The 26,871-nt window shown below is 28.2% G+C and overlaps 1 pseudogene; it reads left to right on the top strand.

The window, feature by feature from the left end:
- On the top strand, positions 1-25,093 carry LOC113385869 (annotated as a pseudogene).
- Positions 25,094-26,871: the final 1,778 nt, after the last annotated feature.

The raw sequence follows: 26,871 nt of genomic DNA, 5'->3' as shown, positions 1-26,871 counted from the left end.
ATGAGGAAAGAAGGAAAATCTGAACGAACACTTCTGCCGTGTGAAGTTTGCGGAAAAGCTTTCGACAGGCCCAGTTTATTAAAAAGACACATGCGGACACATACAGGTAAGAATTATTATTATTATCTTTAATATAATCAGTATTTATTTACAATATTATCGAAAAGTTGCAATCATGGAAGTATCGATTACATATACATTGCAGAAATGTAATAAAAAGTGTAGATGTTAATGGCCTTTTGAAGTACGACGTTTTGTTTGAAATCTTTGATATTAAATTTTATGGCAGCGGAAGTTTTAATGCAATGTGTTTTTTAAATGCGTTAATCTTAATCCCTTAGGATAATCTCAATAAAATTGAACACATAAAAATAATTTTGTGTTGTATTACGTTATCAAAATAACGAGCACCAATGCGACCCGCAAGCGCACCATAAAACAGTGAATAGCAGACATTTTTTCCATCCTTGGGAAAAAACTTAGCCAATATAAGATTAAAGTATAATCTGGTAATTTCTTCTCAAATTAAATATTTATATTTAGACATTTTTCATACATGCCTAGATGGCGGCGCTGTTTTGTATGAATGTTGGTATGAGTGATAGTATGGATCTATATGAGATTTGCTATGGGTGGATAATAAGAAAATAAGAATAATGAATATATAGTAGCAGATAAGCAGTTAGAGAGAGATTATAGTGAAATACGTGTATAATTAAGAATTGAAATTCGTAACAAAACCCAGAATATAAATTTTAATTCATGTCCATAAAAATCAGATGAAGACATAATGCAGAAAATTGAATAAGGTACATTTAGTAATATATCTAATAATTTATTGACTAATTTACTTGAGGTTCACTATATGTTATGTGAGTAATTGATAATCAATGTGACAATTGATATTAATGAAATTTATAACAAAATACAGAATATTCACTAGCTCCTCATCTGATTCTTTACCATCTCATGCGGATATGTTAAACCCGCAGCTAATTAAAACAGTTCATTATTATTATCGGAACATTAATGGATTCAAATTAACTATATCGATAAAACGACAGAGTGCCAAATTAAGCATGCGACATCGTAAATTCATCGGCTGTATATACGAAATGACTGTCGATAAAGATAAAACCAAACCGTATGATGTGGTGATATATATTTGAGGTTAACGCCATTTGAATCTGATTGCTTTGGAGTTAATAATGGGGAATAGATAAGTCTAACTTCCTGGTGTATCCAAATAATTTGAAATAGAAACAAAAAAGGACAATCTATCTTTGCGAGTCCAATTTGCTTTTATTGGCTCTAAGACATAACAAATCCATTACCCTTCTAAACTTAGATTTCACTCGTGCTAACTATTTGCTAACGTTGTCGTTACTAGTAGGCACTAATTTTATTAAATTATAGTATACGCGTTATTTGAAAACATATAACAAATAAACTGCTACGTATTCGATCTATGTATCATCTCGCGACACGAAAAAAATTTATACGAGATTTATTCGTGTTTTTATATTTTATACTCTGCTAATGATAAATCTTCTGGTAGTAAATCAAGATAGTGCGCCTATTAATTCTGGACTTGATTAAGTAATTAGTTCATTTTACGATTTTAAATTTCGAATTGACGACATCGCGGTGCCGAAAAAAATGATCCCGTTTTAACTATCCAAATAGTGGACTAATAATATCCGTATAGAAATCGATATTTGTATCACAATTCGGTGATTGATCGAAAAAAATGTATTTTAGTAATAGAAATAGAAGAAATCTTTTATTACTTCTTGGAGAAGATATATAAAAAATAATTTTTAATAAAATAGAGAAACCCCAGAACTAGTTTAAGGTTGTTCGAATTAGTTTATACATTAATGTAGCGTAATGCCGTAGCACCTTCTTCAAAAAAAGAAGCCTGATTTTACTAAATTAACTATAACTAAAGAATAGATCAGTCATTCTCATTAAATACTATATTTTATTGAATAAATAAAAATAAAAAATTATTAATTCATTCTTCAAGTATGTACACAAGAAATTGAAGCGCACGAGCCGGTTGACAGAAGCAGATCGCGCGGAAACAAATATGAATTATACATTCATAATTAATAATTTCAAATAAACAAAGTGACATATTTTTTCGTACTCTGATTCTGTTAATTCATGCGAGAAATTTTCAAATAGAGACATTACACTGCGTGGGCTTGATTACATTAAGAACATGTCATATGCTAATAGAAGAGATAGCTTATAGGCGAATAACTGTTGTTCGTAAATTGTGTAGTCGACCTGAAGGGAATTCAATAAATCAACAAATAGATAAATACAATACTAAATCGCTGCTGCCGAACTTGCCTTTATTGACACTTGTGTTAGATGGATAAACCATAAGTGAACAACGACTATCGGATTAGCAAAGACAGGGCTGGGAAACTGAACAATTCTAAACTTTTCAATTTTATTTACATTCATACAATAAAGACTACTTGAAACTTTTGCTACTTAAAAAAGTATAATGATGTAAAAGCACTAATTTTCCAGTCGTTTTCTCCTTGAGTGTTTCAAAGTTTAATTACCTAATAAACTCTTTTTTTCAAATAAATTGCCATTCAACAGTATTTTTGCTTTTTCTAATTTAATTTTTCTAATTTTTTAAATATTTATTCAAAGTTCACCAAGCTAAGAAAAGAAAGAAAGTACTCAAATGAAAGACTATAAAGAATGAAATCTATAATTCTGTTTATGAAAAAATTCACCATTTAAAAAAAATCCATGATAAAAAAACGATTTTTCCAGTCGTTTCTTTTTGTGTATTTCATATTTTAATTTTCTATAAATTCTTATCTCAAATAAATAATCATTTAACAATGTTTTTGTTTTCTGTATTTAATTGCTCTGATTTTAAAGTTCACCTAGCAAAGAAAAAGAAAAGTACCCCAAACCAAAGTCAATAAAAAATAAAATCCACAACTGTGTTTATAATTAATTGTATGTGTTTATAATATAAATGTATGCAATCTTGTGGGCTAAACAGAATTAGAATAAAATTCTAATAGATAAAATGTTTGATTTTGCTATAACGTTAATATAAAGTTAATATTAAAAACAAACAGAACAACGGGCCTAAATTATATTTTCATTTGAATGAAGGTATTCAATTTTTTATCGTACAGTTCGATTTTTGATTTGTTTATTTATATAATTTTAATTCACGTTATGCGATATCTTTTTCTTTTCACCTACGTCATTGATTTCCATTCATCCATCAGTCGGCTGAAGGGAATTGGATTAACAAGTTGATCATACGAGAGGCGATACATTTCGAAAGTGCATTATTAAAATGTTGACACCTGCTCTTGATCCGATCACAAAATGAAATCGAACGAGCTCTGTAAAAAATAATAATGTAAAAAATCAACCGTTGACTCTAAGAGTATATAACTATGCAGTTACTCCATGCATGAGTATATGATCGAATTTATATGTGCATATGTAATGCCATTATAATAATTTTGGACGATGTACTTGAGTTCGTCGCGGTGAATGGCGAGCTTTTAATTGATATCGTTTGAAAAAATTATTATAGAGAAGTTTTGATTGACTTATTAATTGAATAAATCAAACATAAATCGAATATGTATTTAAGAGTTACATTTATATTTAGTGCAAACAATTTTTTTTATTAAAATGCTACGCGAGAACAGAATATTTACTCTCAAGTTTAACTAATTGCTTCTGTTTAGTCTACATGAGTGCATATACACTATTATACATACAAATTATTTATAAACATTTTTGTATGTCATGCATAATTTTATAACTTCTTATTCAGATGGTACTAATATATTATATTTAAATTAATACAAATGCTTACAAGTACTCAGTATTGTTACTAATGTGAATTATGAATTTGCCCTCATACTTTGTACACAACACCTACGTATATATTTCCATACAAATGTAATATATTTATGTGAGTGTATGTAGATGGCTATCAAATGTGTGAGAAACTATATTGATTTTGATCGATCGTCATGAGCACAAGTTATGAACATGAGTGATCACCTAAGACGATCACTATGAAACATCACGTACAGCATATCAAATTTAATAAACCAATGTGTTTAAAACAACCTATTCAATTATAAGCATTGCTTGTTTGAACTATGATGTGTCGGATGAATAGATGGAGATATAGCCAAATTACTAGCAGATTCGTATATTGGATGTACGATTAACTTCCTACAATTTACTAAAAATTATAAAAGGAATTTTGATTTTGTGATTATAATTTTCTAATCTCAATATGGAAAGAATATTGTTATTCAAAGTTAGGAATATATTGTGTTCTAAACATTGTCTGCTATTTTTGTCGTTTATAGTAATTAATAAGAATGTTCAATTTCTAATAATAACTTCAATGACTTATTGGATAATTGATTTTAATTAACAATTGTACATTTTATTCACTTTCAGGAGAAAAACCACATGTTTGTTCCGTGTGTAGTAAAGGCTTCAGCACGTCTTCCTCTCTCAATACTCATAGAAGAATACACAGTGGCGAAAACCACACCAATGTCAAGTTTGTGGGAAACGATTTACTGCAAGCAGTAATTTGTACTATCACCGAATGACACACATCAAGGTGAGCTAAACATTACATTCAAATTTTGGACAATTGTCGAGATCCGTATTGAAATCATTGAATAGCTATCTGTTTCTATGATTCATTTGGATTTTCCTCGAGACTGATTTGTCTCTCATCATGGTAGTAATTTTAATACAATTTTTTTCTTATATTTTAAAATAGGATATTTATTTACTAAATCAAGAACATATCTAGAATAGTTCTACAACTCTTAAGATAAATGAAAAATATTAAACGCGTATGAATATTTAAAAATATTAGTAATATCTTTATTTATTTTGTTCTGAAAGTACATTTACTGCAATACAATAAATGAATAGAACTTGTTCAATGCTACATTTTAGCTAAATCTGATATGAAAATCATACTAAAGCAATAACTCAAGAATTACTAACATAGCGATATGCAAACCTGAACTTACCATAAAATACGTTTCTACCGTACAGGATTTTGTCCCTCCGGGCGACCGAGAGTGCACAGTAGCTTTTACCGCCGTAGAGCCGTAACGAAACGTTCGGCGACTTTATAAATAAATAAACGAATAAATAAAATCGGTCGCAATTATAAAAACGATCTCATTCAATAAACATAGAAAACCAGCGTATCAAAAAGCAACATCAAAATGACATCATTCGTCCGCCGATTAAAACGCTTAATAAGTATATTGATTAAAAAAACTGTTCGCTAGCCTTTGTAAGTATATTCACCAGATGGGAAAGTCTCTTGAGATTTCTCCAATCAAGATATAATGATGTATTACTTATTTATGAAAATTTCTATTGAATTGAATAATATGGACAACATAATAATTAGTCACAATAACATGAAATAATGTTTTATAAATGATTGAAATATTTTTATTAAAATATGTGAAATAAGTATAAAAAAATGTGTTGGACATTTACTTTACTATGTTCTTCTATAATATTATTTTTATAAGTCATAAAAATTATACCTCGTTTGCAATGCATGTAATAAATTTTTTGTAAGGCATTTCAAAATATTATAATTACTAAACCCAGACTACAAAATAATAATAATAACCATTGAGAAAAGATTCATATGTTTATGTCAATTGGTCATTTACGATGGACATTGCAAAATTCATATATTCGTGACCCGCGTACTTATATTAAGTTTGCATCGAGAGCATAAATATCCTTCGAAGGTATACGAGCTACCGTGGGCTCCGGGCTATTTTATGAATCGCGTGCTCATCGGCCATACACGGACTCCGGTGAGTCAGTAACTCAACATTCAATTTTATTTTTCCTTCTTTTCGGAGAATAGAAAGATCACTGATGGAAACTTTAATCTAAAAATTGTAGGTACTTAATATAGCTTACTAGCTTTTCTTTGTGAAGTTGATAAGAAATGAGTGAAAGGTATAATCGGGAAACAGCGTGACAAAATGAACTATAAAATTGATAATAATTCGATTCGATGCCTATAATATTTCAAAGTCCATTTCAAAGAAATTAGTACTATTTCAATTCAAACCTATATCTTTATTCGAATTTGCAAAGTATTTATTAATACTAAACTATGAACTGATGTATTTTGTAAAATATTCCAACACGGTTTAAAATATTTATTATAGGTAATATTTGTAACGTATTTAATAACTAAAAGTTAAATGAAACATAATTAATGCAAAGATTTAGATGTATTCGCTGGCGATATTTATGAAATAAAATTTTATAAAATTGATTCCATTATTGCACCAGATTTATTTTCTATTTTAGTTTCTAGTAGGGTACTAGTCCCATGAGTCTCATCATATATAAAAAAATATTCTATTAAGTTATGTTTATACTATAAACAGAAGTAATTACTAAAATGGTCTATAAAAGACCCCCAGAGGTTGGTGGCAACTTTCAAGGGGTCCATGACATCAAAAATGAAATTTAGGGGCCAACGAAATAAAAACTAGCTGTAAGTGGAATTCTGTCTTAAGGCAATTAAGGCATCGTGTTTTTAGGCAAATTGCTGGAACTTTCCGTACCGCAATTCAAAATTCGAGTTATTAAAAATAATCAATAATAATCAATAAAAGTTGATCAATGATTTGAAACTTTTAATAGAATTTCGAACCATATTAAATAATTCGATCTTAAATCATTTATTTTGAAATATTTTGGAAATTTAGAATTTTTTCAAAGCAATCGTACTTCTTTAACTGCATAGACACGAGATATCTAAGCGCGTAAGCGCCGCGCCGCCGTCTAAAGCGTGAACATTGGTACGGAACCCACAGAAATGTAAACAAAATTTATACTTATTGTTAAAATCTCTATAAAATATCTGATAATTTGATGTACATATGTCATATGTCAATGATCATTTTTGACCGTCAAATGGCATTTTTTTTTTACTTTTTTTACTAGATCTCCGAAACCGCTTGACCTGCCTTCATGAAAATTTGATCAGTTCTTTATCTTGTTAATACAAGTAAAATGTTTTTTGAATTATTCAAATCGGACGCTCCGGTCTCTTAAAAACTGAGTTACCGTTTTTGGCACTTTTTTTCCCATATATTCGAAATGGCTAGACCTGCCTTCGCCAAAAACTAATCAGCACGTCTCCTTATCAATACAAATCTAATGTTTCTTGAATAATTCAAATAGTTTCATCCGTGTTCCCGAAATCGTCGACGAAAATTTGTATCCGAACACACACACATACACGCACATACATACACACACACATACATCCATTTTTTCTAAGGTATGCTAAAATGTTCAGAAGGTTTTGAAACGTAAAGATACATAAAAATTTTCATTTTCGATTTTTTTTCGATTACTATAACTTGCCCTACGGGAAGTTAACTAGTAGTGGTAGTGGATCACAAAACACCATAATAATATATATTTACTTATATTATGCTATATCTGATAAAAAGTCGGTTTAGTACAGTTAGCAGTTTATAAAAAAAAACTAGAGTGTCGGGTAAATAGCGGGCTCATGGCAAAGACCAAGGGTAGATGACAATTCTGCATATGTAATTTACATTTATGTACGTAAATTTTATTTATCTGACAAATAATCCAACTTATTTATTATCATACCACTTGTTATACAAAAACACCAAAATTTGAAATTTCTTGCCAATATAATCTCAAACCATTACCATCTATTCTATAAATCACATACATCTTTCCGATTCCATTTTCTACTCATTGGTGGCACGCTGAGTTTTGTATTTCTTATTGCTTCTCGATTGCTCAGTTTTCTTATTTCTCGACGCTTGTCATTTTCTTTTTCGCGATGCGAAAGACAGGATGCTCCCGATGGATTAGCGTCAACATGGAGCGCGAGCTAACGCTCGATGCTTTTTACATCACGACTCTTAAGAAGATGCTTAAGCGGAAAACCGATGAGGTTGTGGTAGTTTGATAAACAGAGTTGATGAAAATTGAGCTTGTAAAGCTAAGGGACCATAATTATTTTGAAGTTCAGTATCAAAATAGTGATATGCCTGCTTCAGCTTGGCACTATTTTTGAAAGCTTCAGTTTTTGTTTCATTTCCATTACCATTTCCATTACAAACTGTTTGGAAAAGCCTTCAATAAATTTGTGACTAAATGTGGTAATTATTTTCTGTTTACTAGATGTTAACTATAATCTAATGAACCTGCTGAATCTAATGGAGTTGTTTTTTTTTCTTTGAGACTGATGGTATGATTGGTATGTGATTGAGTGGATGTTTGAAGAAACCTTGTCTTTTGCAATTTAATTCGGATGGTGTTTAAGTCTAGTCTTGTTTTTCATGCAAGTCTTCTGATTTCTTCTGCTACTGTATATATTTTGGAGTCTTGGTGAATTATCAAGTCATTTTGGGACATACTTGGATGCCTTATTTGAACAAATGTACAACGTACAATTGAAGTGAATTTGAAGTATTACCTTGCTTTCCTTATTTTTATGGTGGCTTAATAAATTATAAGTAGATACCAATATTTACCAATTAATGGACCAATTTCAATGTCATTTTATTTGTATTCCGATTCATAAAGATTGTATGTGTATTTGCTTTTGCTCATGGAATGCCACAGCAAATACGGTCCCTGGCGCACGCAATAATTAACGCTGATGGATAGTACGCGCGCGCGTATTATCTTTTTTCTGATACTCTTTCCTTGGATACTTTTTGCACTTTTTTATTTACATCTCAGTCTCTCGTATTGGATTCTGGATAAATCGCGCGAAAGAGATCATAAGATTTATAATGACGACGATAAAATGCACATGGAGAGTATCGATGCGTGTCCGGAGAGGATTAGCTAACTACGAACACACACACACACACATATATATATATATATATATATATATATTTATACATATATATATATATATAATATTTATTAAAATTTATTTATATATCACTTCGTTAGTAATAAATACAGCAAATTTTAGATACGGGCGTTCAAATCTCTTATGCCAAACAGAAATAATGTACTCAGACACAGTAAGAAGTGTAAAAATTGACATCCTGATCATTCCCTAATGGTCACGAAAGTTTTTAGATGAAATTCATAATATAAAAGTTATGAATTTCATTAATTTGAAAGTTATAAATTTCAAAGTATTAAAATTTCAAGAAAAATCCTAGTGACACATTTTGAGTCTACTAATAAGTAAAAATCACTTTGTGTATTATTGTTTTTCCTTTTTGTACTACTATCACCTTGAAGATCTGAACCACTGGACGTAATTCTTCGATTGAAATTTTGGGTTAGATAAATATTTATTTCAATTTATTTCAAAATTGTCAAGAACAATGTAGATGTATATTTGTAAATGAGAAGTACGATAAATTTCTTTATATATTTATTGAAAGAATGTTTTATGAAAAAGATAAAAATAAGTATGTTGAAGACATTTTTTTGTAAAAATTTGTTTATTTATTTTATATGTATATCAGAGTTTATGTACATATAATTATATTTATATATTCTTAATACAATTCAGAAGGAAGTAAATTTTATCTGAGTAGCTGTACATAAGGTCATTGGCTAGCATTCGTACTCTTACCCGTTACTAGGTAGTTTATCAAAATAAATTTTATTACTTAATGATCCATCAATCATCAATGAAAATCGTTTCATTAGCACATGCAAATCTGTTTATTTTGCTGCCCAAGTAATATTAGACGAGAATAGTCAAGTGGTCGTAAAAGTTTTGTCATGTGAGTAATTAATGTTAACAGTAGCAAAATGAATTATTTATGATTGAATAAACCCGGTAGGTTTTAAATAATAAGTTGTAAAAGTTGTTCAGCTTTTAAAATCTAATTTAAATTGGACAGGCTACTGCAAAATGCTATGAGACGTATTTTATTAACCATATAAAATAATAAAATATGTAATTTGATTATATTAGTAGAGTGGAAAATCTTCATTAAATTTTTTAATGCGTTTTGGTAATAATAATCACAATAATATAAATAGCGATTGTCATCAGAAATATTTTATTAATATTTATTATAATTACGTCTGAAAACAAAAAGTTTATACGCTTACAATTTAGTTGCAAAGTTCAAAAATATATTTTAAATGCTTAATACGAGACAAACAGGTGTTACTTGTTGCTGAATCAAAATGCTCTAAAGTTTTAAAATGTAATAAAAAACTAACAAAAGTTTGGTATCGTTTTAACAAAAAAGGATGCATTGGTGGTTAAAATGATATGAAATGGAATACTTTAATCCTTGATAAAAAAAATTCTTCTATATAAACTCAATAAATCGGTCGGTCTAAGTATTATGTAAAACTTAATTTATTTTTGAAATTACTTTTTATTTCTAATATTCTAATTCTAATTGTGAAATATTAAATGATAGCGCCGCATCTATAATAATTGTTGGGAGTCGTTGAGTACTAGCAATCGTTTAAACAAAATTTATTTCTAATATGTTAAAATGTATTAAATTGCATTATATCACTTGTATTGAAAACCATTAATCATGAAACAAATTTGCACTTAACTTTATGGAGGGAAATATAATCCTTTAGTGGCAATACGAATGCTATATAACATATAGCGAGCACATACGTACAAAAATAACATTAAGCGGATTATTGAAGGCTCAGATGATCCGATATATTTAGCATTTTTTTCTAGATATGCTGATGTACACATACACATATATCTTTATATATTATATTATCTAATACTTAATACTGTATCGAAGAGCGGTGTTTCATAAAAAACTTTGCCTCTTCTCTTTAGTCAGCTTATCGCTTTGTTGCGATCGACTAATATGACATATATCCTTTTCGTACAGGTATACTGCAATATATATATATATATATATATATATATATATATATATATATATATATATATATATGATGTTGGATGCAGATGATACTACCACCTTCTTCAAGAGAATTGAATGATATCAAAATGTAAATAAAATATTAAATATTAGTGGGTTCCTTAATTATGCTACGTGAAATTTTTTTAAAAACATTACAACTTTATTATAACATGGTTATCCAATATGTTCCAATCCTAACACGTTAATAATCGTTAAAATATATTCCTAATTGCTCTATAAATAGCTTGTAATTTGGATTAATTTACCAATCTATCAACTGCTACTATACTTGAATTTATATTATGAAGTGAATGTTAAATACAAAGATTACCCATGTCCCGTGCTCTTCAAAAACTACTTTCCATCAATACCTCAATAAATCATTCTCCTGTGTACAAAAATATTAAAATACCGCTATCTACACAGTCGAATCACGACAATATGACCGGTAATATTAATTTCGGACTTCAAACATGTTAACTGAAGTAATAAATAACATAAAATATTTTTCATATGTGATTTTTTGTCTTCTATTTTCAAGTTTTTTTTACCAACGAGACGTGTAAGACAAGATCGATCGTTTGAATGGTTTATTAGATTAAGACAAACTTATCTGGCGTTCAGTTGTTTTGATGTTTTGATTGATATATTCCTAATAATCAATATTTTCTTATGAAAAGGTCACGAGATTCCATAGATTGGGTTCAGGGGAACTATTCGCTTGGTGCATGTGAAAGGCGAGCATGGGTTACATTTGTTCGGAATTTATTTGAAAAAAATATTACGCGCTCGTTAGTTGCACAGAGGTGTGATTGATTTTTGCTACTGTTGTGATAAATAATTATTGAGAAAGTTACACAATTTTTATTGAAGATTAGTAGAAAATTGCTTGTGTGTGATGTGGTATCTCAGTAAATTTAGCTATACCATAAATATTAGGTTGTCAAATATCTCCCTTCCGCCTTTTTGTATTATAAACCAAGAGCAAAAAAGCGGAAGGGAGATATTTGACAACCTAATAATAATGGAAGCTCTGCCCTAATAGTGAGCTCGTTTCAGGAAAGAATAGTGTAAGAAATTTCCCATTACCAATTCACACAGGAGTATCAATTTTCAATTGGTTTCAATTGGTACGCCATAAAATACCCAAATTTAGATATGTGAATTATTATATACAGCTTTACTTGTAAATTTTAATTCGCAAAACATAATTGAATCACATTTACCTGATTTAATAATAAAACGCCATCAACCATCATCCACCACCACCATCATGAATATTACCTTTAGTATGTAATATTTATTATTAAAGCATAAATATTCCTCTTCCATTTACTAATAACAAAAAATTACTTTATTTCTGCATACTCAATTGCTCCTTATTTTCTTTATTTTTTGTTACATTTGAATCAGTACTTTAGTTTTTTATCCTACTTAGTCACTTTAAGGCAGGTACAAATAGTGTTAGAACAAAATATCGAGTACTGAGTAAATATCGATACTTTTCGGTCGATAGTGAGTACTTTTGGTATCGATTTTCTAGCTCGATCTATTTGCCAATATCGATCTTTTTCGTCGATAGTACTCAAAAAGAATCGACAGCGTAATCTATGAACCCCACAAATCGACCAACTATGAACAGCACTCATTGCAAATGCAATACAATAGTCTCTCTAGGTGGTCGTAACTGTTCAAAGAATTGTCCGAAAACGATCCCTCAGGGTCATCAGTCTCAAAAACCCAAAATGAATATGACCACACTAATAGATAAAGATGTTTATTTATTATTCTTATGTAAAATGAAACGGATTTTAAAATACCTTAAATGTTTTATAAAAACATATTCAACAAATAAAGTATGATTATTTTGATTCTTTTTTACGCAAAATACTAATACATAGAAATTGATGAATATTATTATTTGAAATAATTATATTTCGATTCTTTTTTACGCAAAATACTAATATATAGAAATTGATGAATATTATTATTTGAAATAATTATATTTCGAATCTTTTTTAACACAAAATACTCATGTTTTGAAATTTTTGAATTTCAACATGCAAACATATGGGTTTGAGTTTCTCGGAACCATTTAAACTTTAAATACCATCGCTCCGAAGGGATGTTTCTCTACAAGTGTCGAAGATAATATATCTTGACCGTCATTAACAATAAACTGAATGTTTATTGCTTTCCGTTTATTTCTTCATATTGCAGTTTTATGCAAACATGTAACGATTTTTTAAAGTTGGTAAAATTATTCATATAAAATATTCAACAATTATGAAATATTATTTTACTTAAAAATATTAAAAATATTATTGTGCTTAAAATACTTAAAACGTATTGCTTTTTGAATATAGTATCAGACCATTATATTGTTTTAATCAAAAATACTCAACTATTATAACTTGTCTTTTTTTTTGAAAAATTATAGAATTTGAAAGTAGTATTGAAAAATTACTGTTAAAATTTTACAATATTGAAAATGATTCTGATTTAACACATTAGATGCAAGCAATAGAATTCATTCTAATATTGTGATATGATATTTAATGAGTTTTAGATCTTTCTTGCACTTATGTTTGATTTTTATGAAAAGTACTCAAAATTCGATATTGAGTACTATCGATACTTTCGCCACGATATTTTTTTGGCATCGATATTTTGATTAGATACTTTTCAAAGTACTCAATATCGATCTTTTGGCTCGATACTTCTAACACTAGGTACAAAGTTATACAACTTCACAAGTCATTCCCGATGCTTGAAAAAAATCTTTTGTTAAGCGACTTCTGTGTCCATTCAAGGACAGATGTTTTCGGCTTCCATGTAAAATTTATCTTCAGCAGGTGAATTTTGTATATAAAAAACTTAAAATGGTAAAATTAGCCCTTTCGAGATATCTTCTCTTAGGAAACAAGATATCCAAAAATATTTATTTGATTGCTATTGTATATAATTTCTTTGTTAAATCTCAAGGAATTTGAGATTATTAGTATATGAAATTTTTCTCATAGCATGGAATTCATAACAGGATAGAGATAAACCCTTGTGAGTGAATTTACTATGCGCCTTTTTTGAGACAGACTTAAAATCAGAGACAAAGTTCAAACTGATTTATAATTTTTTAGATATATGTTAAAAAACTCAAATAAAGTTGTTTAAAATCTGATAAGTAATTGGTCAAATGATTTGAACTATGCTCAGGCTAATAAGATTGCGGCAAAAAATGAATTAAGCCTGGACTATTCGATAAACTGTACATCACATATTTAATATTGATTTTAAGCATCATTTTTCACTTCTCATCAATTTAAGAATTTCGATTCCAGAAACAAATGTTCATAATCTTCTAGTTGAATTTCTTGATACATTAATGAATCTTTATTGCAAAGGGGGTATTTATAAGTGAAACAAGACCTTTGTGCACTCAAGCGTATTTTCTCACGACTTGAAGAATATATTTGTGACCCCATGCGCCTCAAAGAAAATGAATCCACTTTGTGGTATTGTATGGCTTTACAAGAACATATGTAAAGAAATGAGTCTATGGTAATTGGAACTATTTTAACTTGCATTTTTAAAAGCTATTTCAAATACTACAATATGCACAAACTTTAATTGTCTTAGCCTTGCAGAACAAGATATACTTTAGATAAGTTTCTAGGACTTATAAGAAACAGTATTATTAAGTTAATTTAAATATTTTATTTTTTAGATGATTATTCTTGAATAATCAATCAAAAATTTTATATTTTTTCCACCTTATTCATCAAAAGCTTTGAACTACACGAACCCTTCTAAGAGATTCATATTTAAAAAGCAAAATTCGCTCCGTTTTGTTTGATAAAAAAAAATTAGTTCTCAAAAATTTGGTCTTAAGTATAGACAGTAGTTCTATAACTGATTGTTAAATCGTAATTTTTACATAAAACCAAAAAATACAAATTTCAATTAAAATTTTAGGGAATGAATTCACTCAATAATGCATTCATAACTGCTTCAAACAATTGCTGAAGGATATAAATATGGAAACTTTTTTGTTAAAGGTTAACATATTTGAAGAATCAATCAAAAGTTAATTAATTGCTTATTATTGAGAAATATCACTAACTTGGGTTAGTGAAAACTAGTGGCTGTATATTTTTCATCCAGATTCTCCTCACCTTTAATCAATAGAGCCATAAATCTTTGTTTCTATCTACCACGCGATGTTTAAACTGAAGCAAAATATTTATATGCACATGAAGATTTTGAATTCAAGGCTATGGGATATTTATTCTATTCGAGACAATGGCTTAGCTATATGATATCATTAGTTCCCACGCCGATATTAAAAAACAGTAATTTACACAAATAAAGATGTGTTATACTGATTAAGAACGGATCGTTCTTGTGTATTACGTTGCCTTTGAATATGAATTACTATGATGAACAACATTACTGACTTGCAATGTCTTTGTTATTACGGGATTATAATTTAATACACGGATAAAATAATTATTGGCGATTTACGTTACCAGGAAAATATCCAAATAATGGAAGACTAATTGTAAGACAATACTTTGTCAATACTCTTGGCTAATCATAATATTATCGGTTGAAGAAAATCTATATCATTTAGTTTATTAAGACTAGTCTAGACTCTATTATAATCCCATCCCATTTTTTTTAAATCCTATTCTAAGATTATTTTTTAATTCTAGCATATAGTGAAATTCTATTAGAAATAACAACTTCCTATAGTACAAATGAGAAATATGAAACAAATAAGAAAATACTCAAATGATGTATAAAATATTAGGTAATTTAAACAATGAACAGAAGACGTTAAAAATTGACATTACCAACATTTGATTAGCAAACCAACATTCAAAAGTTAGTTTGTTTAAAATCAATTAGTTTCCAAAGTTAAAATATTATATATGCATACAAATTTTCCATATAAGCAAAAGGCTCTACGCACAATTAGTGCCTGCTTATGTATATCACTAATTATAACCTTTGTATTCTTCCCGTTATTATGAAAATTCTGATTATTAGAAAAAGTATTAACACGTTAGTAATTGTATGTTGTGCCTCGCGCAATCATTATAAATTGCAAGGATGTTGGTTTTTCCTCATAATAGTTTTATTTCAGTAATAATATTTCAATCATAAAATAGTAGCTACTGCTATTTACTACTGACTATTCCACAGGAAATTGCAGTTTAAAGGAATAATTAAGTCATTAATATATTTTATCATTTTATACACATACGCCCATACATACATACAAATACATACATTCATACATAAAGAATATGGATATCAAACCCCAAAGTCTTCTACGTCTGATTTTGTTTATCAAAATCTATCAAAAATGTGTCCACTATATTTTGCAATGTTTTTAATACTACTTTTACTTAAACATCTAAATATTTTTTTAAATATCGGTGAGTATATGCCACAATATCTTCTGTATATCTGTTACATCTTTGATAACAAAAAATTCTCACGGGCTGAACATTTAACAATCCCTAAATTAGTGAACAACTCCTTAAGAAGTACAAGACCCTATCTTAAGTCAGGGCATTCGGGCGAGACAGACCATGTTAAGAATTTCTTGAAGATCACACGGAACTTCGTAACCCGGAACCAAATAAATTAACTTTTATAAACAGGGGCTTTTCTTGGAATCACAATAGTTGAAATATAATCATAAATAGATCTTGACCGATAAATTATGCGATTTATCGAGAATGGGTTCAATAAATACTTGATTTATTGCATAATTGTTTTTTAATAAATTACCTAATTAGTTACTTAAAATACTGATAATTAATAAATAAATATTTTAAATGGAAATAGTATTAAACAAAATAAGATTAGAATTATAAGTTTTGCTTCCGCGTGTATTTTTAAATGCGCCGCCATATGAATCCAAGAATCATAAGACATTCTATATTACCAGATTGTATAATACAAGACTGTTTATCGATTAATATTGTAAAGAATAATAATTTATGATAAAGAAGTGTAAAATGCAATCATGTTCCATTAATAACGTTTGTGATTGAATTCAAATCAATAGACATCGCCTGGCATAATTTAATAGCCGAAGTAATTAAGATATTTTCATATTGTAAAAAAATTCATGTTTGATCATAAAATAATGCAAATTAGCATATTTATTGTGTACAAACGTAATGAGTTTTTGTTATCCGTGCCGTATATTTTAGTGTACCTATATAGTTTTTCTGCTGACGAAGACGCTATAGTAACTCCTTGAACGTTTGCGGTTCGTTGAATTTCGTGTGAATTCTTCAGATAACTTTTTTCATTGAAAACGCTTTGACTTTGAACAGTAAAGAACTCTGACTTTTGACATGATGAAATGTAAATACGTACAATAAATAAGTACTGTATGAATAAAAAATGGCTAATTTTAATAGTAGAGGCTTGAGTCATGCCATACAATCTGCAGAGTGACAACGTAAATGAATTATATTTTTGATTTTAAGGTAACGCAATATTAAGTTTATGTTAACATTAAAATTAAATGTTAACGCAATAGGTAACTAAATGTTACAACTATAGATCTATCTGTCTAATACAGATCACATTTTTCAATCACTTACTAATTTGAATTTGGAAATCAATTACATTTTCGAACTGCTATATATTTGCATACATAGTTTTACTTATTGATACTATCGATGCAAACTTTTTATAATAATTAAACTCTTTACTTATCTTTACCTATTTTTTTCCATTCACATAGAAGTAAATCAAACGTCGTCAAATTAAATCTAACAATGAAATCAACAATCATCACCATATATTTTATCATTTTCTTACATTTTTTGAGTACTGTCAAATACTGAATCTCTTGGAAAACGATGCTCATTGGTACATTTCACTCGCTGATGCTTCCAATGAGCACGAGCACTTTAAATATGTACTCTATTTTCCAATATATTATTAACAGGTCTGGTATTGCAGCGAAGCTTTTATATGGCGGTTGAACAGCACATTCATTTCATTTATATTTGAAGTTTTCTTTAACTTAAAAAGAGTGTTTTATACCCTCATATCATTATATTTTCTCACACTGCAAAGTTCCCATACAAATTTGACCCGCATATCATGTATCCTTCCTTACTCACCCACCACAAATTATATCAATCACCAACCCTATTTCTATCACACAAAGTGGACATTAAATGTAATCATTTACTTATGTCGTCGAATTACGTGCTCCAAGACATTTTCGAAGGGTCACAAGACGTTGCATGTGGGTTTTGCCTTCGATGACTCCCTCGTTTTATTTCTTAGCTCAATTTATTCAGAAGTTCCTCGTAAGGTCGACTTTCCCACGACTTATTCTTATAAAAGTGTACTTAAGGTGCAATATGTAGCCAGGTGTGACCATGACATAGAATTTTATTTATACGATAGTTTTATATGTATATACATATATAAATATATGAAAAGCTAATATTGGTAATTAAAATTATTTATCACCTGGTTAATTTTGTTTTCAGCTCGGAATAAACTAAAATTTCCTACTTCTTAACTTTTCTACATAAAATTACCACATTATTAGCATAAAACTTTTTTGTGAACCCGTTTAGATTTTACTGAATTACAAATGGCAAAACAGGAGCGTTTCAGGAAAAAAAGAACAGAGTTTCCATATTTTTGCACTAAAATTATTATCATTCGTCAAACATTATATATATATATATATTAGGGTGGTCCTTAAAATGGTCATTTTTTAATTTCCTTGCTCCCAGGGGCTCAAATGGTTCCAAATTGATAAAAAACAATTCTCTGAAAGTTTTAGCTCTTAATATTAACGTTTAGATAGAGCGCAATTCAATCAAACTTCGTATGGAAAGAGCATGGAAAAAAATTTTAAAATTAAAAAAAATGCTTTAGGTATAACTTAGCGACAAATGAATGAGTTTTATTCATTCATTTGTTCGCTAAATTACATCTAAAAAACATTTTTTAAATTTTTGAAAAATTTTCCATGCTATTTCCATACAAAACTTTGATTGAATTGCGCTCTATCTAAACGTTAATATTAAGAGCTAAAACTTTCAGAGAATTGTTTTTTATCTATTTGGAACCATTTGAGCCCCTGGGAGCATGGAAATTCAAAAATGACCATTTTAAGGACCACCCTAATATATATATATATATATATATATATATATATATATATAAGTTTATAAGCACAGGCTTTAATATAAAAATATATACTATAATTTTAGATTATAAATAAGATTCCTCAAAATGAAACTTATCATTTTCGCAGAACCGCAACTTTATCAAACAGTTTTTGACATAATAACTTCTTGTGTTATATATCAGAACGGTTTAAAAAAAATTGAGTATATATTTTTTGTGTGTATTTCTAATTAAATTTCCACACATATTGATATAATCAAACAAGACATCGGTAGTGATTTCTCTATCATCGATAGCTTTTCAATGGCAGCCAATAAATATCGGAATGTGGGCGCTCGGACACATTTATATTAAAACATAATCAAAACCACTTACCGGGCGCAATTAAAGATGAATTTTTAATAAAGGTTCGCGCTTGAGGTGTCAGATGCTATAAATCAATTTATACGACCGCCCACTTTTACTATAGCGTTACAAAATTTTCTAAACGTCTTTCCTAAATGTTTTATTATCATTATTATTGTCATCGATTTTGATTATGAATGAACGGACATTAAAAGCGACGCCGTTAAGAGTTGTTTCAAAAAGGAAGCTGTTAGAATATCTTTGACCACAGGAAGAATTAAAATGATTTATTTATAGACTTGTTATACAAAATTCGTTTTATTGCAGGACGTTTTATGAACAAGAATACGCGTCACTAATACCTGTACATTGTAATTTATGATTTGTGTAAATGGGTGCTTATATATTTTATGATGATTTTAGGATCATGTTTAAATTAAAAATAAAATTGTATGTGACTATTTTGAATTTAACTATTTTAGGATTATTAATGTAAGAAGAATCCAAAGTTAGAAAAATTATCAATAAATTCTAACAGATGCCAAATGTCTTCTTTAATTTTTTATGAGATACTCCATATAAGAATATATCACAAATAAATTTAATATTACATTTAATTTATGTATTTAAAATATGATCTGAAGTTTCATTTATAACCGCGTATTTCAAACAAAACCATGTCGAGCATAAACAAAAATTAAATTTCTCAATTTATAATTGCTAAGATTGCTGCTCCGAGACGAAGTATCCCCGGACTACGCAGAAATAAATGATGAGCCTTGTTGGTAATAAAGAATACTGGAACTCTATACTTAAGCTCGATTAAGCATTATATATTACCTAACATTGTAGCCATACTGCCGAATGAAATATACAAGGCAATTTTAATATTTTTAATTTGTGTAATGAAACTTCGATTTGTGAATTATGTTTGTGGCTGAGTCTTCATTAGTGAACTTTAACGAACGCAATAAGAGGGATCATATATCTTGGATTATTTATTATTTGCAAGGGTCTGTATTATATCGATCAGTTTTATCAAAATCTAATCAGGCCACTGGGTTTCAAAATGTTATGTTACAATAAGAATTGTATAGTTCATATTTCATAATATAATCGAAGACTGAACCAATTTAAGTCAGCGTACATATAGCGTTTTCGTTCTTGATTCATATTGAGCAAAAACTTAATAAATTGAAAACATTATTAATCATGTGCATCCTTATATGAAGATATATATATATATATATATATATATATATATATATATTTAATTTGAGTTTAATATTCGGGCGTAACATCAATAAAAATAGTATGAGTTTTTTTTTAAATTTATTTATTTAAAATCCATACGTTTCGGCTAGCATCTTAGCCATCATTCAGTGGTACCACTACCACTGAATGATGGCTAAGATGCTAGCCGAAACGTATGGATTTTAAATAAATAAATTTAAAAAAAAAAAAAACTCATACTATTTTTATTGATGTTACGCCCGAATATTAAACTCAAATTAAACATATATATCAACATCAAATTCAAGAATATTCAAAAATATATATATATATATATATATATATATATATATATATATATATATATAGGCGAGAATTTAAAAAAATCACAAATGAAATTATGGTAAAGTACTTTTGTAAATTGAATTACCTTGTAGCGCCATGTGTACTGCAGATTATTCTCCACATTGTTTGCACTACATCAAATTGATTCTTGAGCAGTGATGCATTCAGAAACTCTGGAAATATAAAATATTATAAAAATTAAATTTCAAATACAGTTAATAAGAAATCTTAGTAAAACCTTTTTTTATATATCTATTTTTTCTTTCGCATTTTGTCATAGTTAGGTTAAAAAAAATATCTGTTTTTTTTCACCCGAAATTGACAAGAAATACCATGCCACAACCGTAATCTTATAATTTGTCACAACTGTACCCAACGCACACCTTTGAAAACAAATCATCGTTTTGAATAATTGCTGGTAATTAACTTCTAATGTTCAACTTACACCAAAATAACAATCAAAGTGTTGCTATCTGTATACAATTAACTGATTAACTGCTATTATTAAAAGAACTTGAGCGAAGAAAATGAAATTTTTTATATAAATATTTTCATTTTTAATATAAAAATAAATATACATATTGCATGTCTAGTCATCTCTTACGATTAAATTTGATTTTCATATGGTTGATAAATTTATTATAGCTTATATCTTATATTTATTATAGCTTATATGTTTGTCAAAAAATTGGGTTTCTCTTCCGAAGACAGGTGCAGATCTGCACTTTACGGCAGCATTACTGCATCGCGCCGGTAGCCCGAGCAAATAAATCGAGCAAAGTAAGAAAGAGCGCAAAAACTAAATTAAAACAAATATTTATTGCTTATAGACTGCTGCGAGTGGCCGACGAGAGTAAATAATATTCAACAAACTGAGCCGAGGCAAAAAGCGAACGCATCCTGCAAGAAATGTAACATTACTGTTCAGCGGCCGCTACTTAGCACGTCGGAATTGAATTCAAGTGCGGCAAAAAAACGAATTGATTGATTCAATGATTTTGTGATAATATGAGTTTTTATGGGAGCCACGATGCATTCGTGAATACAATAAATATGACGAATGAAAAATTGGTACTTTTTTCGAAACGTAATTAATTTTAACAGTTTGCTAGAACTGATCATTATGTTTTGGATTTCTATAAAATGTGAATTGAAAATTCAGTTTTTTGAGGAAATCAGTATAATAGCTGAATGACTACTATATAAATGTATTGAGCAAAAGAACATAGTATCAAGACATTATTATTATTAGGTTGTCAAATATCTCCCTTCCGCTTTTTTGCTCTTGGTATATAATACAAAAAGACGGAAGGGAGATATTTGATAACCTTATATAATCATTTTTAAATTAAAACAAGGTGATCCTTAATACATTATTAATTGAAATCAAAGATCAAGCTTGTAGTAAAAGACGATAATTTCATAAGAAGAGAAATTTTATGATTTACTAAATACTAACAAGGAAAACCTCAGGTTTGCTCTTTTGGGATTTTGATGAAACATCGCATGGTAATAGAGTTTATAGTCAAACCGAACACCTTAATCAATATTAAATACATATAATATTATGTATTTATAGATTTCAGATATATACATTTTTGTTCACAAAATATATGAAATGAATCAATAATTATGAATATTTGCACAATATTTAAATACTCAAAAAAAGTATTAAAAAAAATTAAAGTATAAGCTGACATAGAGCTATCGAAACTAACTGATAGGAAAGAGTCTTTCTGAGTCTATTTCATGCAATTAATGCAATTAATTAATTTTTAAAATTAAACCACTTCTCATAGCCTTATAATATTTTAAGGTGTTTGATTTGACTATCAACTCTATCACCGTGCAAAGTTTTATCAGAATCTCAAAAAAATAAACCTGAAGTTTTCCTTGTAAGTATGCGTTCGTGTTTTTATCTACATTATAAAAATAAATGCATTTCTGTCACTATTAAATTATAAGAAAACTAATAGTATTTAGAATAAAATGTTCCCATAAAATTAAAAATTGCAATTTTATTCCGCATTTTGAAAATTCATTTTAATTGATGCAGAATTCCATCTTATTACCAAGATATGAAGCGGATGCGCTACCGCATAGGTGACAAATATGTATATGTAATACTAATAATATTAATGAGTGTACTTTATCTTTATATACTTTGAGATAAACAAGCAACTTAAGTTTCTCACATAAATAGTGTCATAGAGCTCATCGGAAGCTGTTAACACTTTATGTTATTCGCCATTGATTCGTTGTTTAATAGCAAGAATTTCCGGAACATATAAATATACGTAATATATATATATATATATATATATATATATATATATATATGCATATTGATTGAAATTGAAATTAATAGTTCCTTATCGTTGAATAAATCACATGGAACTTTGTACTGTGGGAATCATATTTTTTATACCAGGCATAAATAACTATTTAATGAAATATGCGTACGCGTATGAGAGCGTATGGTATGGTTTTTAATTTATGTATCGACTGCGAGAGGATACTGTTCTCGTAATTATTACCCGACTGGCTAATAGCCTTCTGGTGATAATGACTCGAAATGAATTTAAAATGGTTTTATACTGGAAAACATTTTTATTGGGATCATTTTGTTGATTGATGAAAATGCTATTGCTACTTTTATAATTAAATGAATAATGCTTCTAGGTAATTGATCATTTGTTATTAAACTAGTGGAGTGTATGGCATCGTGCCTTAAAGCAAATTGCTGGAACTTCCCGTATCGTAACGAAATGTTCGAGGAATACTGAATGTTTTCAAATAGATTATTATTAATATTGTAACATTGTCTAATATCTATAAGAATTATTATATATAAACTAAATTGCAAAGTTGAAATTTAAAGTATATTAGAACTATAGTCAGAATTAAAAATAAAATCTGAATTATTTTCGATATCCAAAAAAAAAATTTTCTGAAAAAAAAAGTTGAAACAATTTTTTCCCAAATCAATTATTTTGTTAAGACAAGCAGAAAGTTCTTTGAATCATTTAAATCGGACGCTTAGTTCTATAAAAAACTGCTATTTTTTGCACATTTAGCTCCGTATCTTCAAAATGGCTGGGCCTGCCTTTGCCAAAAACTAATAAACACTTCTCCCAATCATTACTAATTGAATGTTTTTTAGATCATTCAAATCGGATACTCCGTTCTCTCAAAAACTCGATTTCTATTTTCTGCACTCTTTGCTCCGTATCTCCGTAACGGCAGGACCTGCCTTTGCCAAAAACAAATCAGCTCTTGTCCCTATCAATATAAACCGAATGTTTTTTTAACCATTCAAATCGGTTGATTCGTGCGCCCGAAAACGTGACTGGAAATTTGTATTCCTACATACATACACATACACACACAAACATCCATTTTTTGTGAGGTATGCCAAAATATTCAGAACCTTCAAAACGTCGAGAAATGTAAAAATTTTCAATTCCGATTTTTGGCCTATTACAATAACTTACGCTACGGGAAGTTAATTAACACTTTTAATATGTTGAAAAATACTAGAAATAAAGTAAGGCATGGCGGTACACAAAGCTCCAATTTGACTTTGAGCAATTATATTGTGAAAACCAAACTAATTATATGATTACAAATAATATATACTGGCAAACAACAATATGACTATGATTATGTTATAAATTTCAATATATCATGTCTATCCACGTCCATAATATTGAGCTGTTATACTATATACAAATTTTACGTTAAGGACATTTCTCGTTTTATAGTGATAGTATTGAAAAACAATAGTTTCGTTGGTATATTATATTAATGTTATTTTTCTGTTGTTTCAGGAGAAACCTCACAAATGTGGCCTCTGCTCCAAGTCGTTCCCGACGCCCGGAGATCTTAAATCTCACATGTACGTCCACAGTGGATCTTGGCCTTTCAAATGTCACGTCTGCGGACGAGGTTTCAGCAAGCACACGAATCTCAAGAATCATTTGCTACTACATAGCGGTAGCGAATAAAATAAAATAATTTTATTTTTGAATAAAAATCTTGAGATTTCAGAAATAACTATGCAAAGTTTGCGATCTACTTCAAGTTCGGAAGTACTGTTACTGGAAAGGTAACGCATGTGATAATGCTAAAAATAAATCAGATTTTAATGAATTTGTCATGCGATGTTCTAAAAATTTTAAAGTTTAAATTCTATTGAAAATAATAATTTTTCAAAATAAGAATTAATCAGATCTAAAAATTAAATGAAAAGTGTAACAAAATATTTAAAATTCGTTATACTTGTACTTGTGTATATAAATCAACAACAATATGTCTAAAATATATAGAGTATTGTACATATAGTTTGCATCTTGAAAATAACTTGAATATCTTCGAAAATCGAATTTAATTTATAATGATCAAATATTATGGCGAATAATAGATACATATCTGAAATATCATCGTTAACTTTTGATCTACTATAAATTTTCAATTACGATAAAAATAAATAATATTGAATAATTCAATTAGTATTATTCAACATATACTTGATTTTCATCAGTGTCTTGAGAGAATAATCATAAGCATAAAAATAATCAATAAACAATAATTTGAATAAATTTAAAATTGAATATCCGTCCAATTAAATTTACAACGATTAACTACTTTTATTATCAGGAAATAATGTAAATAAAAAAAAAAAAAAAATCTGTTATCAGAAAATTGATATTGATGTGATAGATAGTACCCTACATGCGTTATTGATTATTTTTCTTATTCTCTATGGCAAAAATAAAGTTTACATTTTAAAACTTACTAACGAAGAAATTTTACTTTAAACATACGAAAAATATGTTTAAGTTTATTGTATGATATAAAAACAAATATATATATATATGCACACATATATACATTATTAAAAAATAATATCAATCTTAAAATTTTGAAATTTTATCACAACATGCAACCTGAATATAAAATGTATTCTGGTGTTTGATGATTTTGTAAATATTCCCTGACATCCAATTTCTTGGAAATAAAAAATCATATATTTGTAAATAATGTTTATGTTATATATTTTATTATAATTGATGATTAGTTCAAAGCACAACTTTTTTACATTTAGAATAATAATATTAGTATAAATTATTTGTATCAATATTCTAAATGTATCGCTCAAAATTCTTAATTTTGTGTTTAACAAATATTTGAACTATTCATTAAAGCTATTATTGTTTATAAATGTTTACATTATAAATTTGTTATAGATATAAGTTTTATTTATTTGTTAATATATTATATTAAGTAGATGTAATGGTTTTGCTGTTCAGCTTTTATGTCGATATTCTTGCCTTCATGTACTTTAATTCGTAAATAATAAGTTTATTTAAAATTCTCTTAACATTAATTGTATCAAAAAGGTACAATATACAATAACAGTTTATTTAATGCTATTAATTTAATTCTATCTTAGTCAATGGAAGTTCTACTTATTATGAAATTTATATTTTTAGTAACTTATACGCGTACTTTTAAGATCATATTTTAACTTTTATATGCTGTGTAAATATTACTATTTAAATCATTCACGAACAAATTGAATAATCTATACGAACTAGAAATATTGAAGTTTTTCATATACAAAATTATATATTTATATAAACATATTTAATTGAAAGTGAAATATATCATTATTGAAAAAATATTACATGCGTTTTTTTATGATATTTCAGGTGATTAAATTAAAATAGCATAGCAATTTTTAAAGGTTAATTTCTATTCAAATCTATTGAAGTCATTTTGC

This window comes from Ctenocephalides felis, unplaced genomic scaffold (genome assembly GCF_003426905.1).
Source record: "Ctenocephalides felis isolate EL2017-DRISC unplaced genomic scaffold, ASM342690v1 CF-g0.4_SCAFFOLD_03571, whole genome shotgun sequence".
NCBI classification, from domain to species: Eukaryota; Metazoa; Arthropoda; class Insecta; order Siphonaptera; family Pulicidae; genus Ctenocephalides; species Ctenocephalides felis.
Note: the sequence above shows the minus strand (reverse complement) of the source record. Positions and strands in the feature narration are given on the sequence as shown.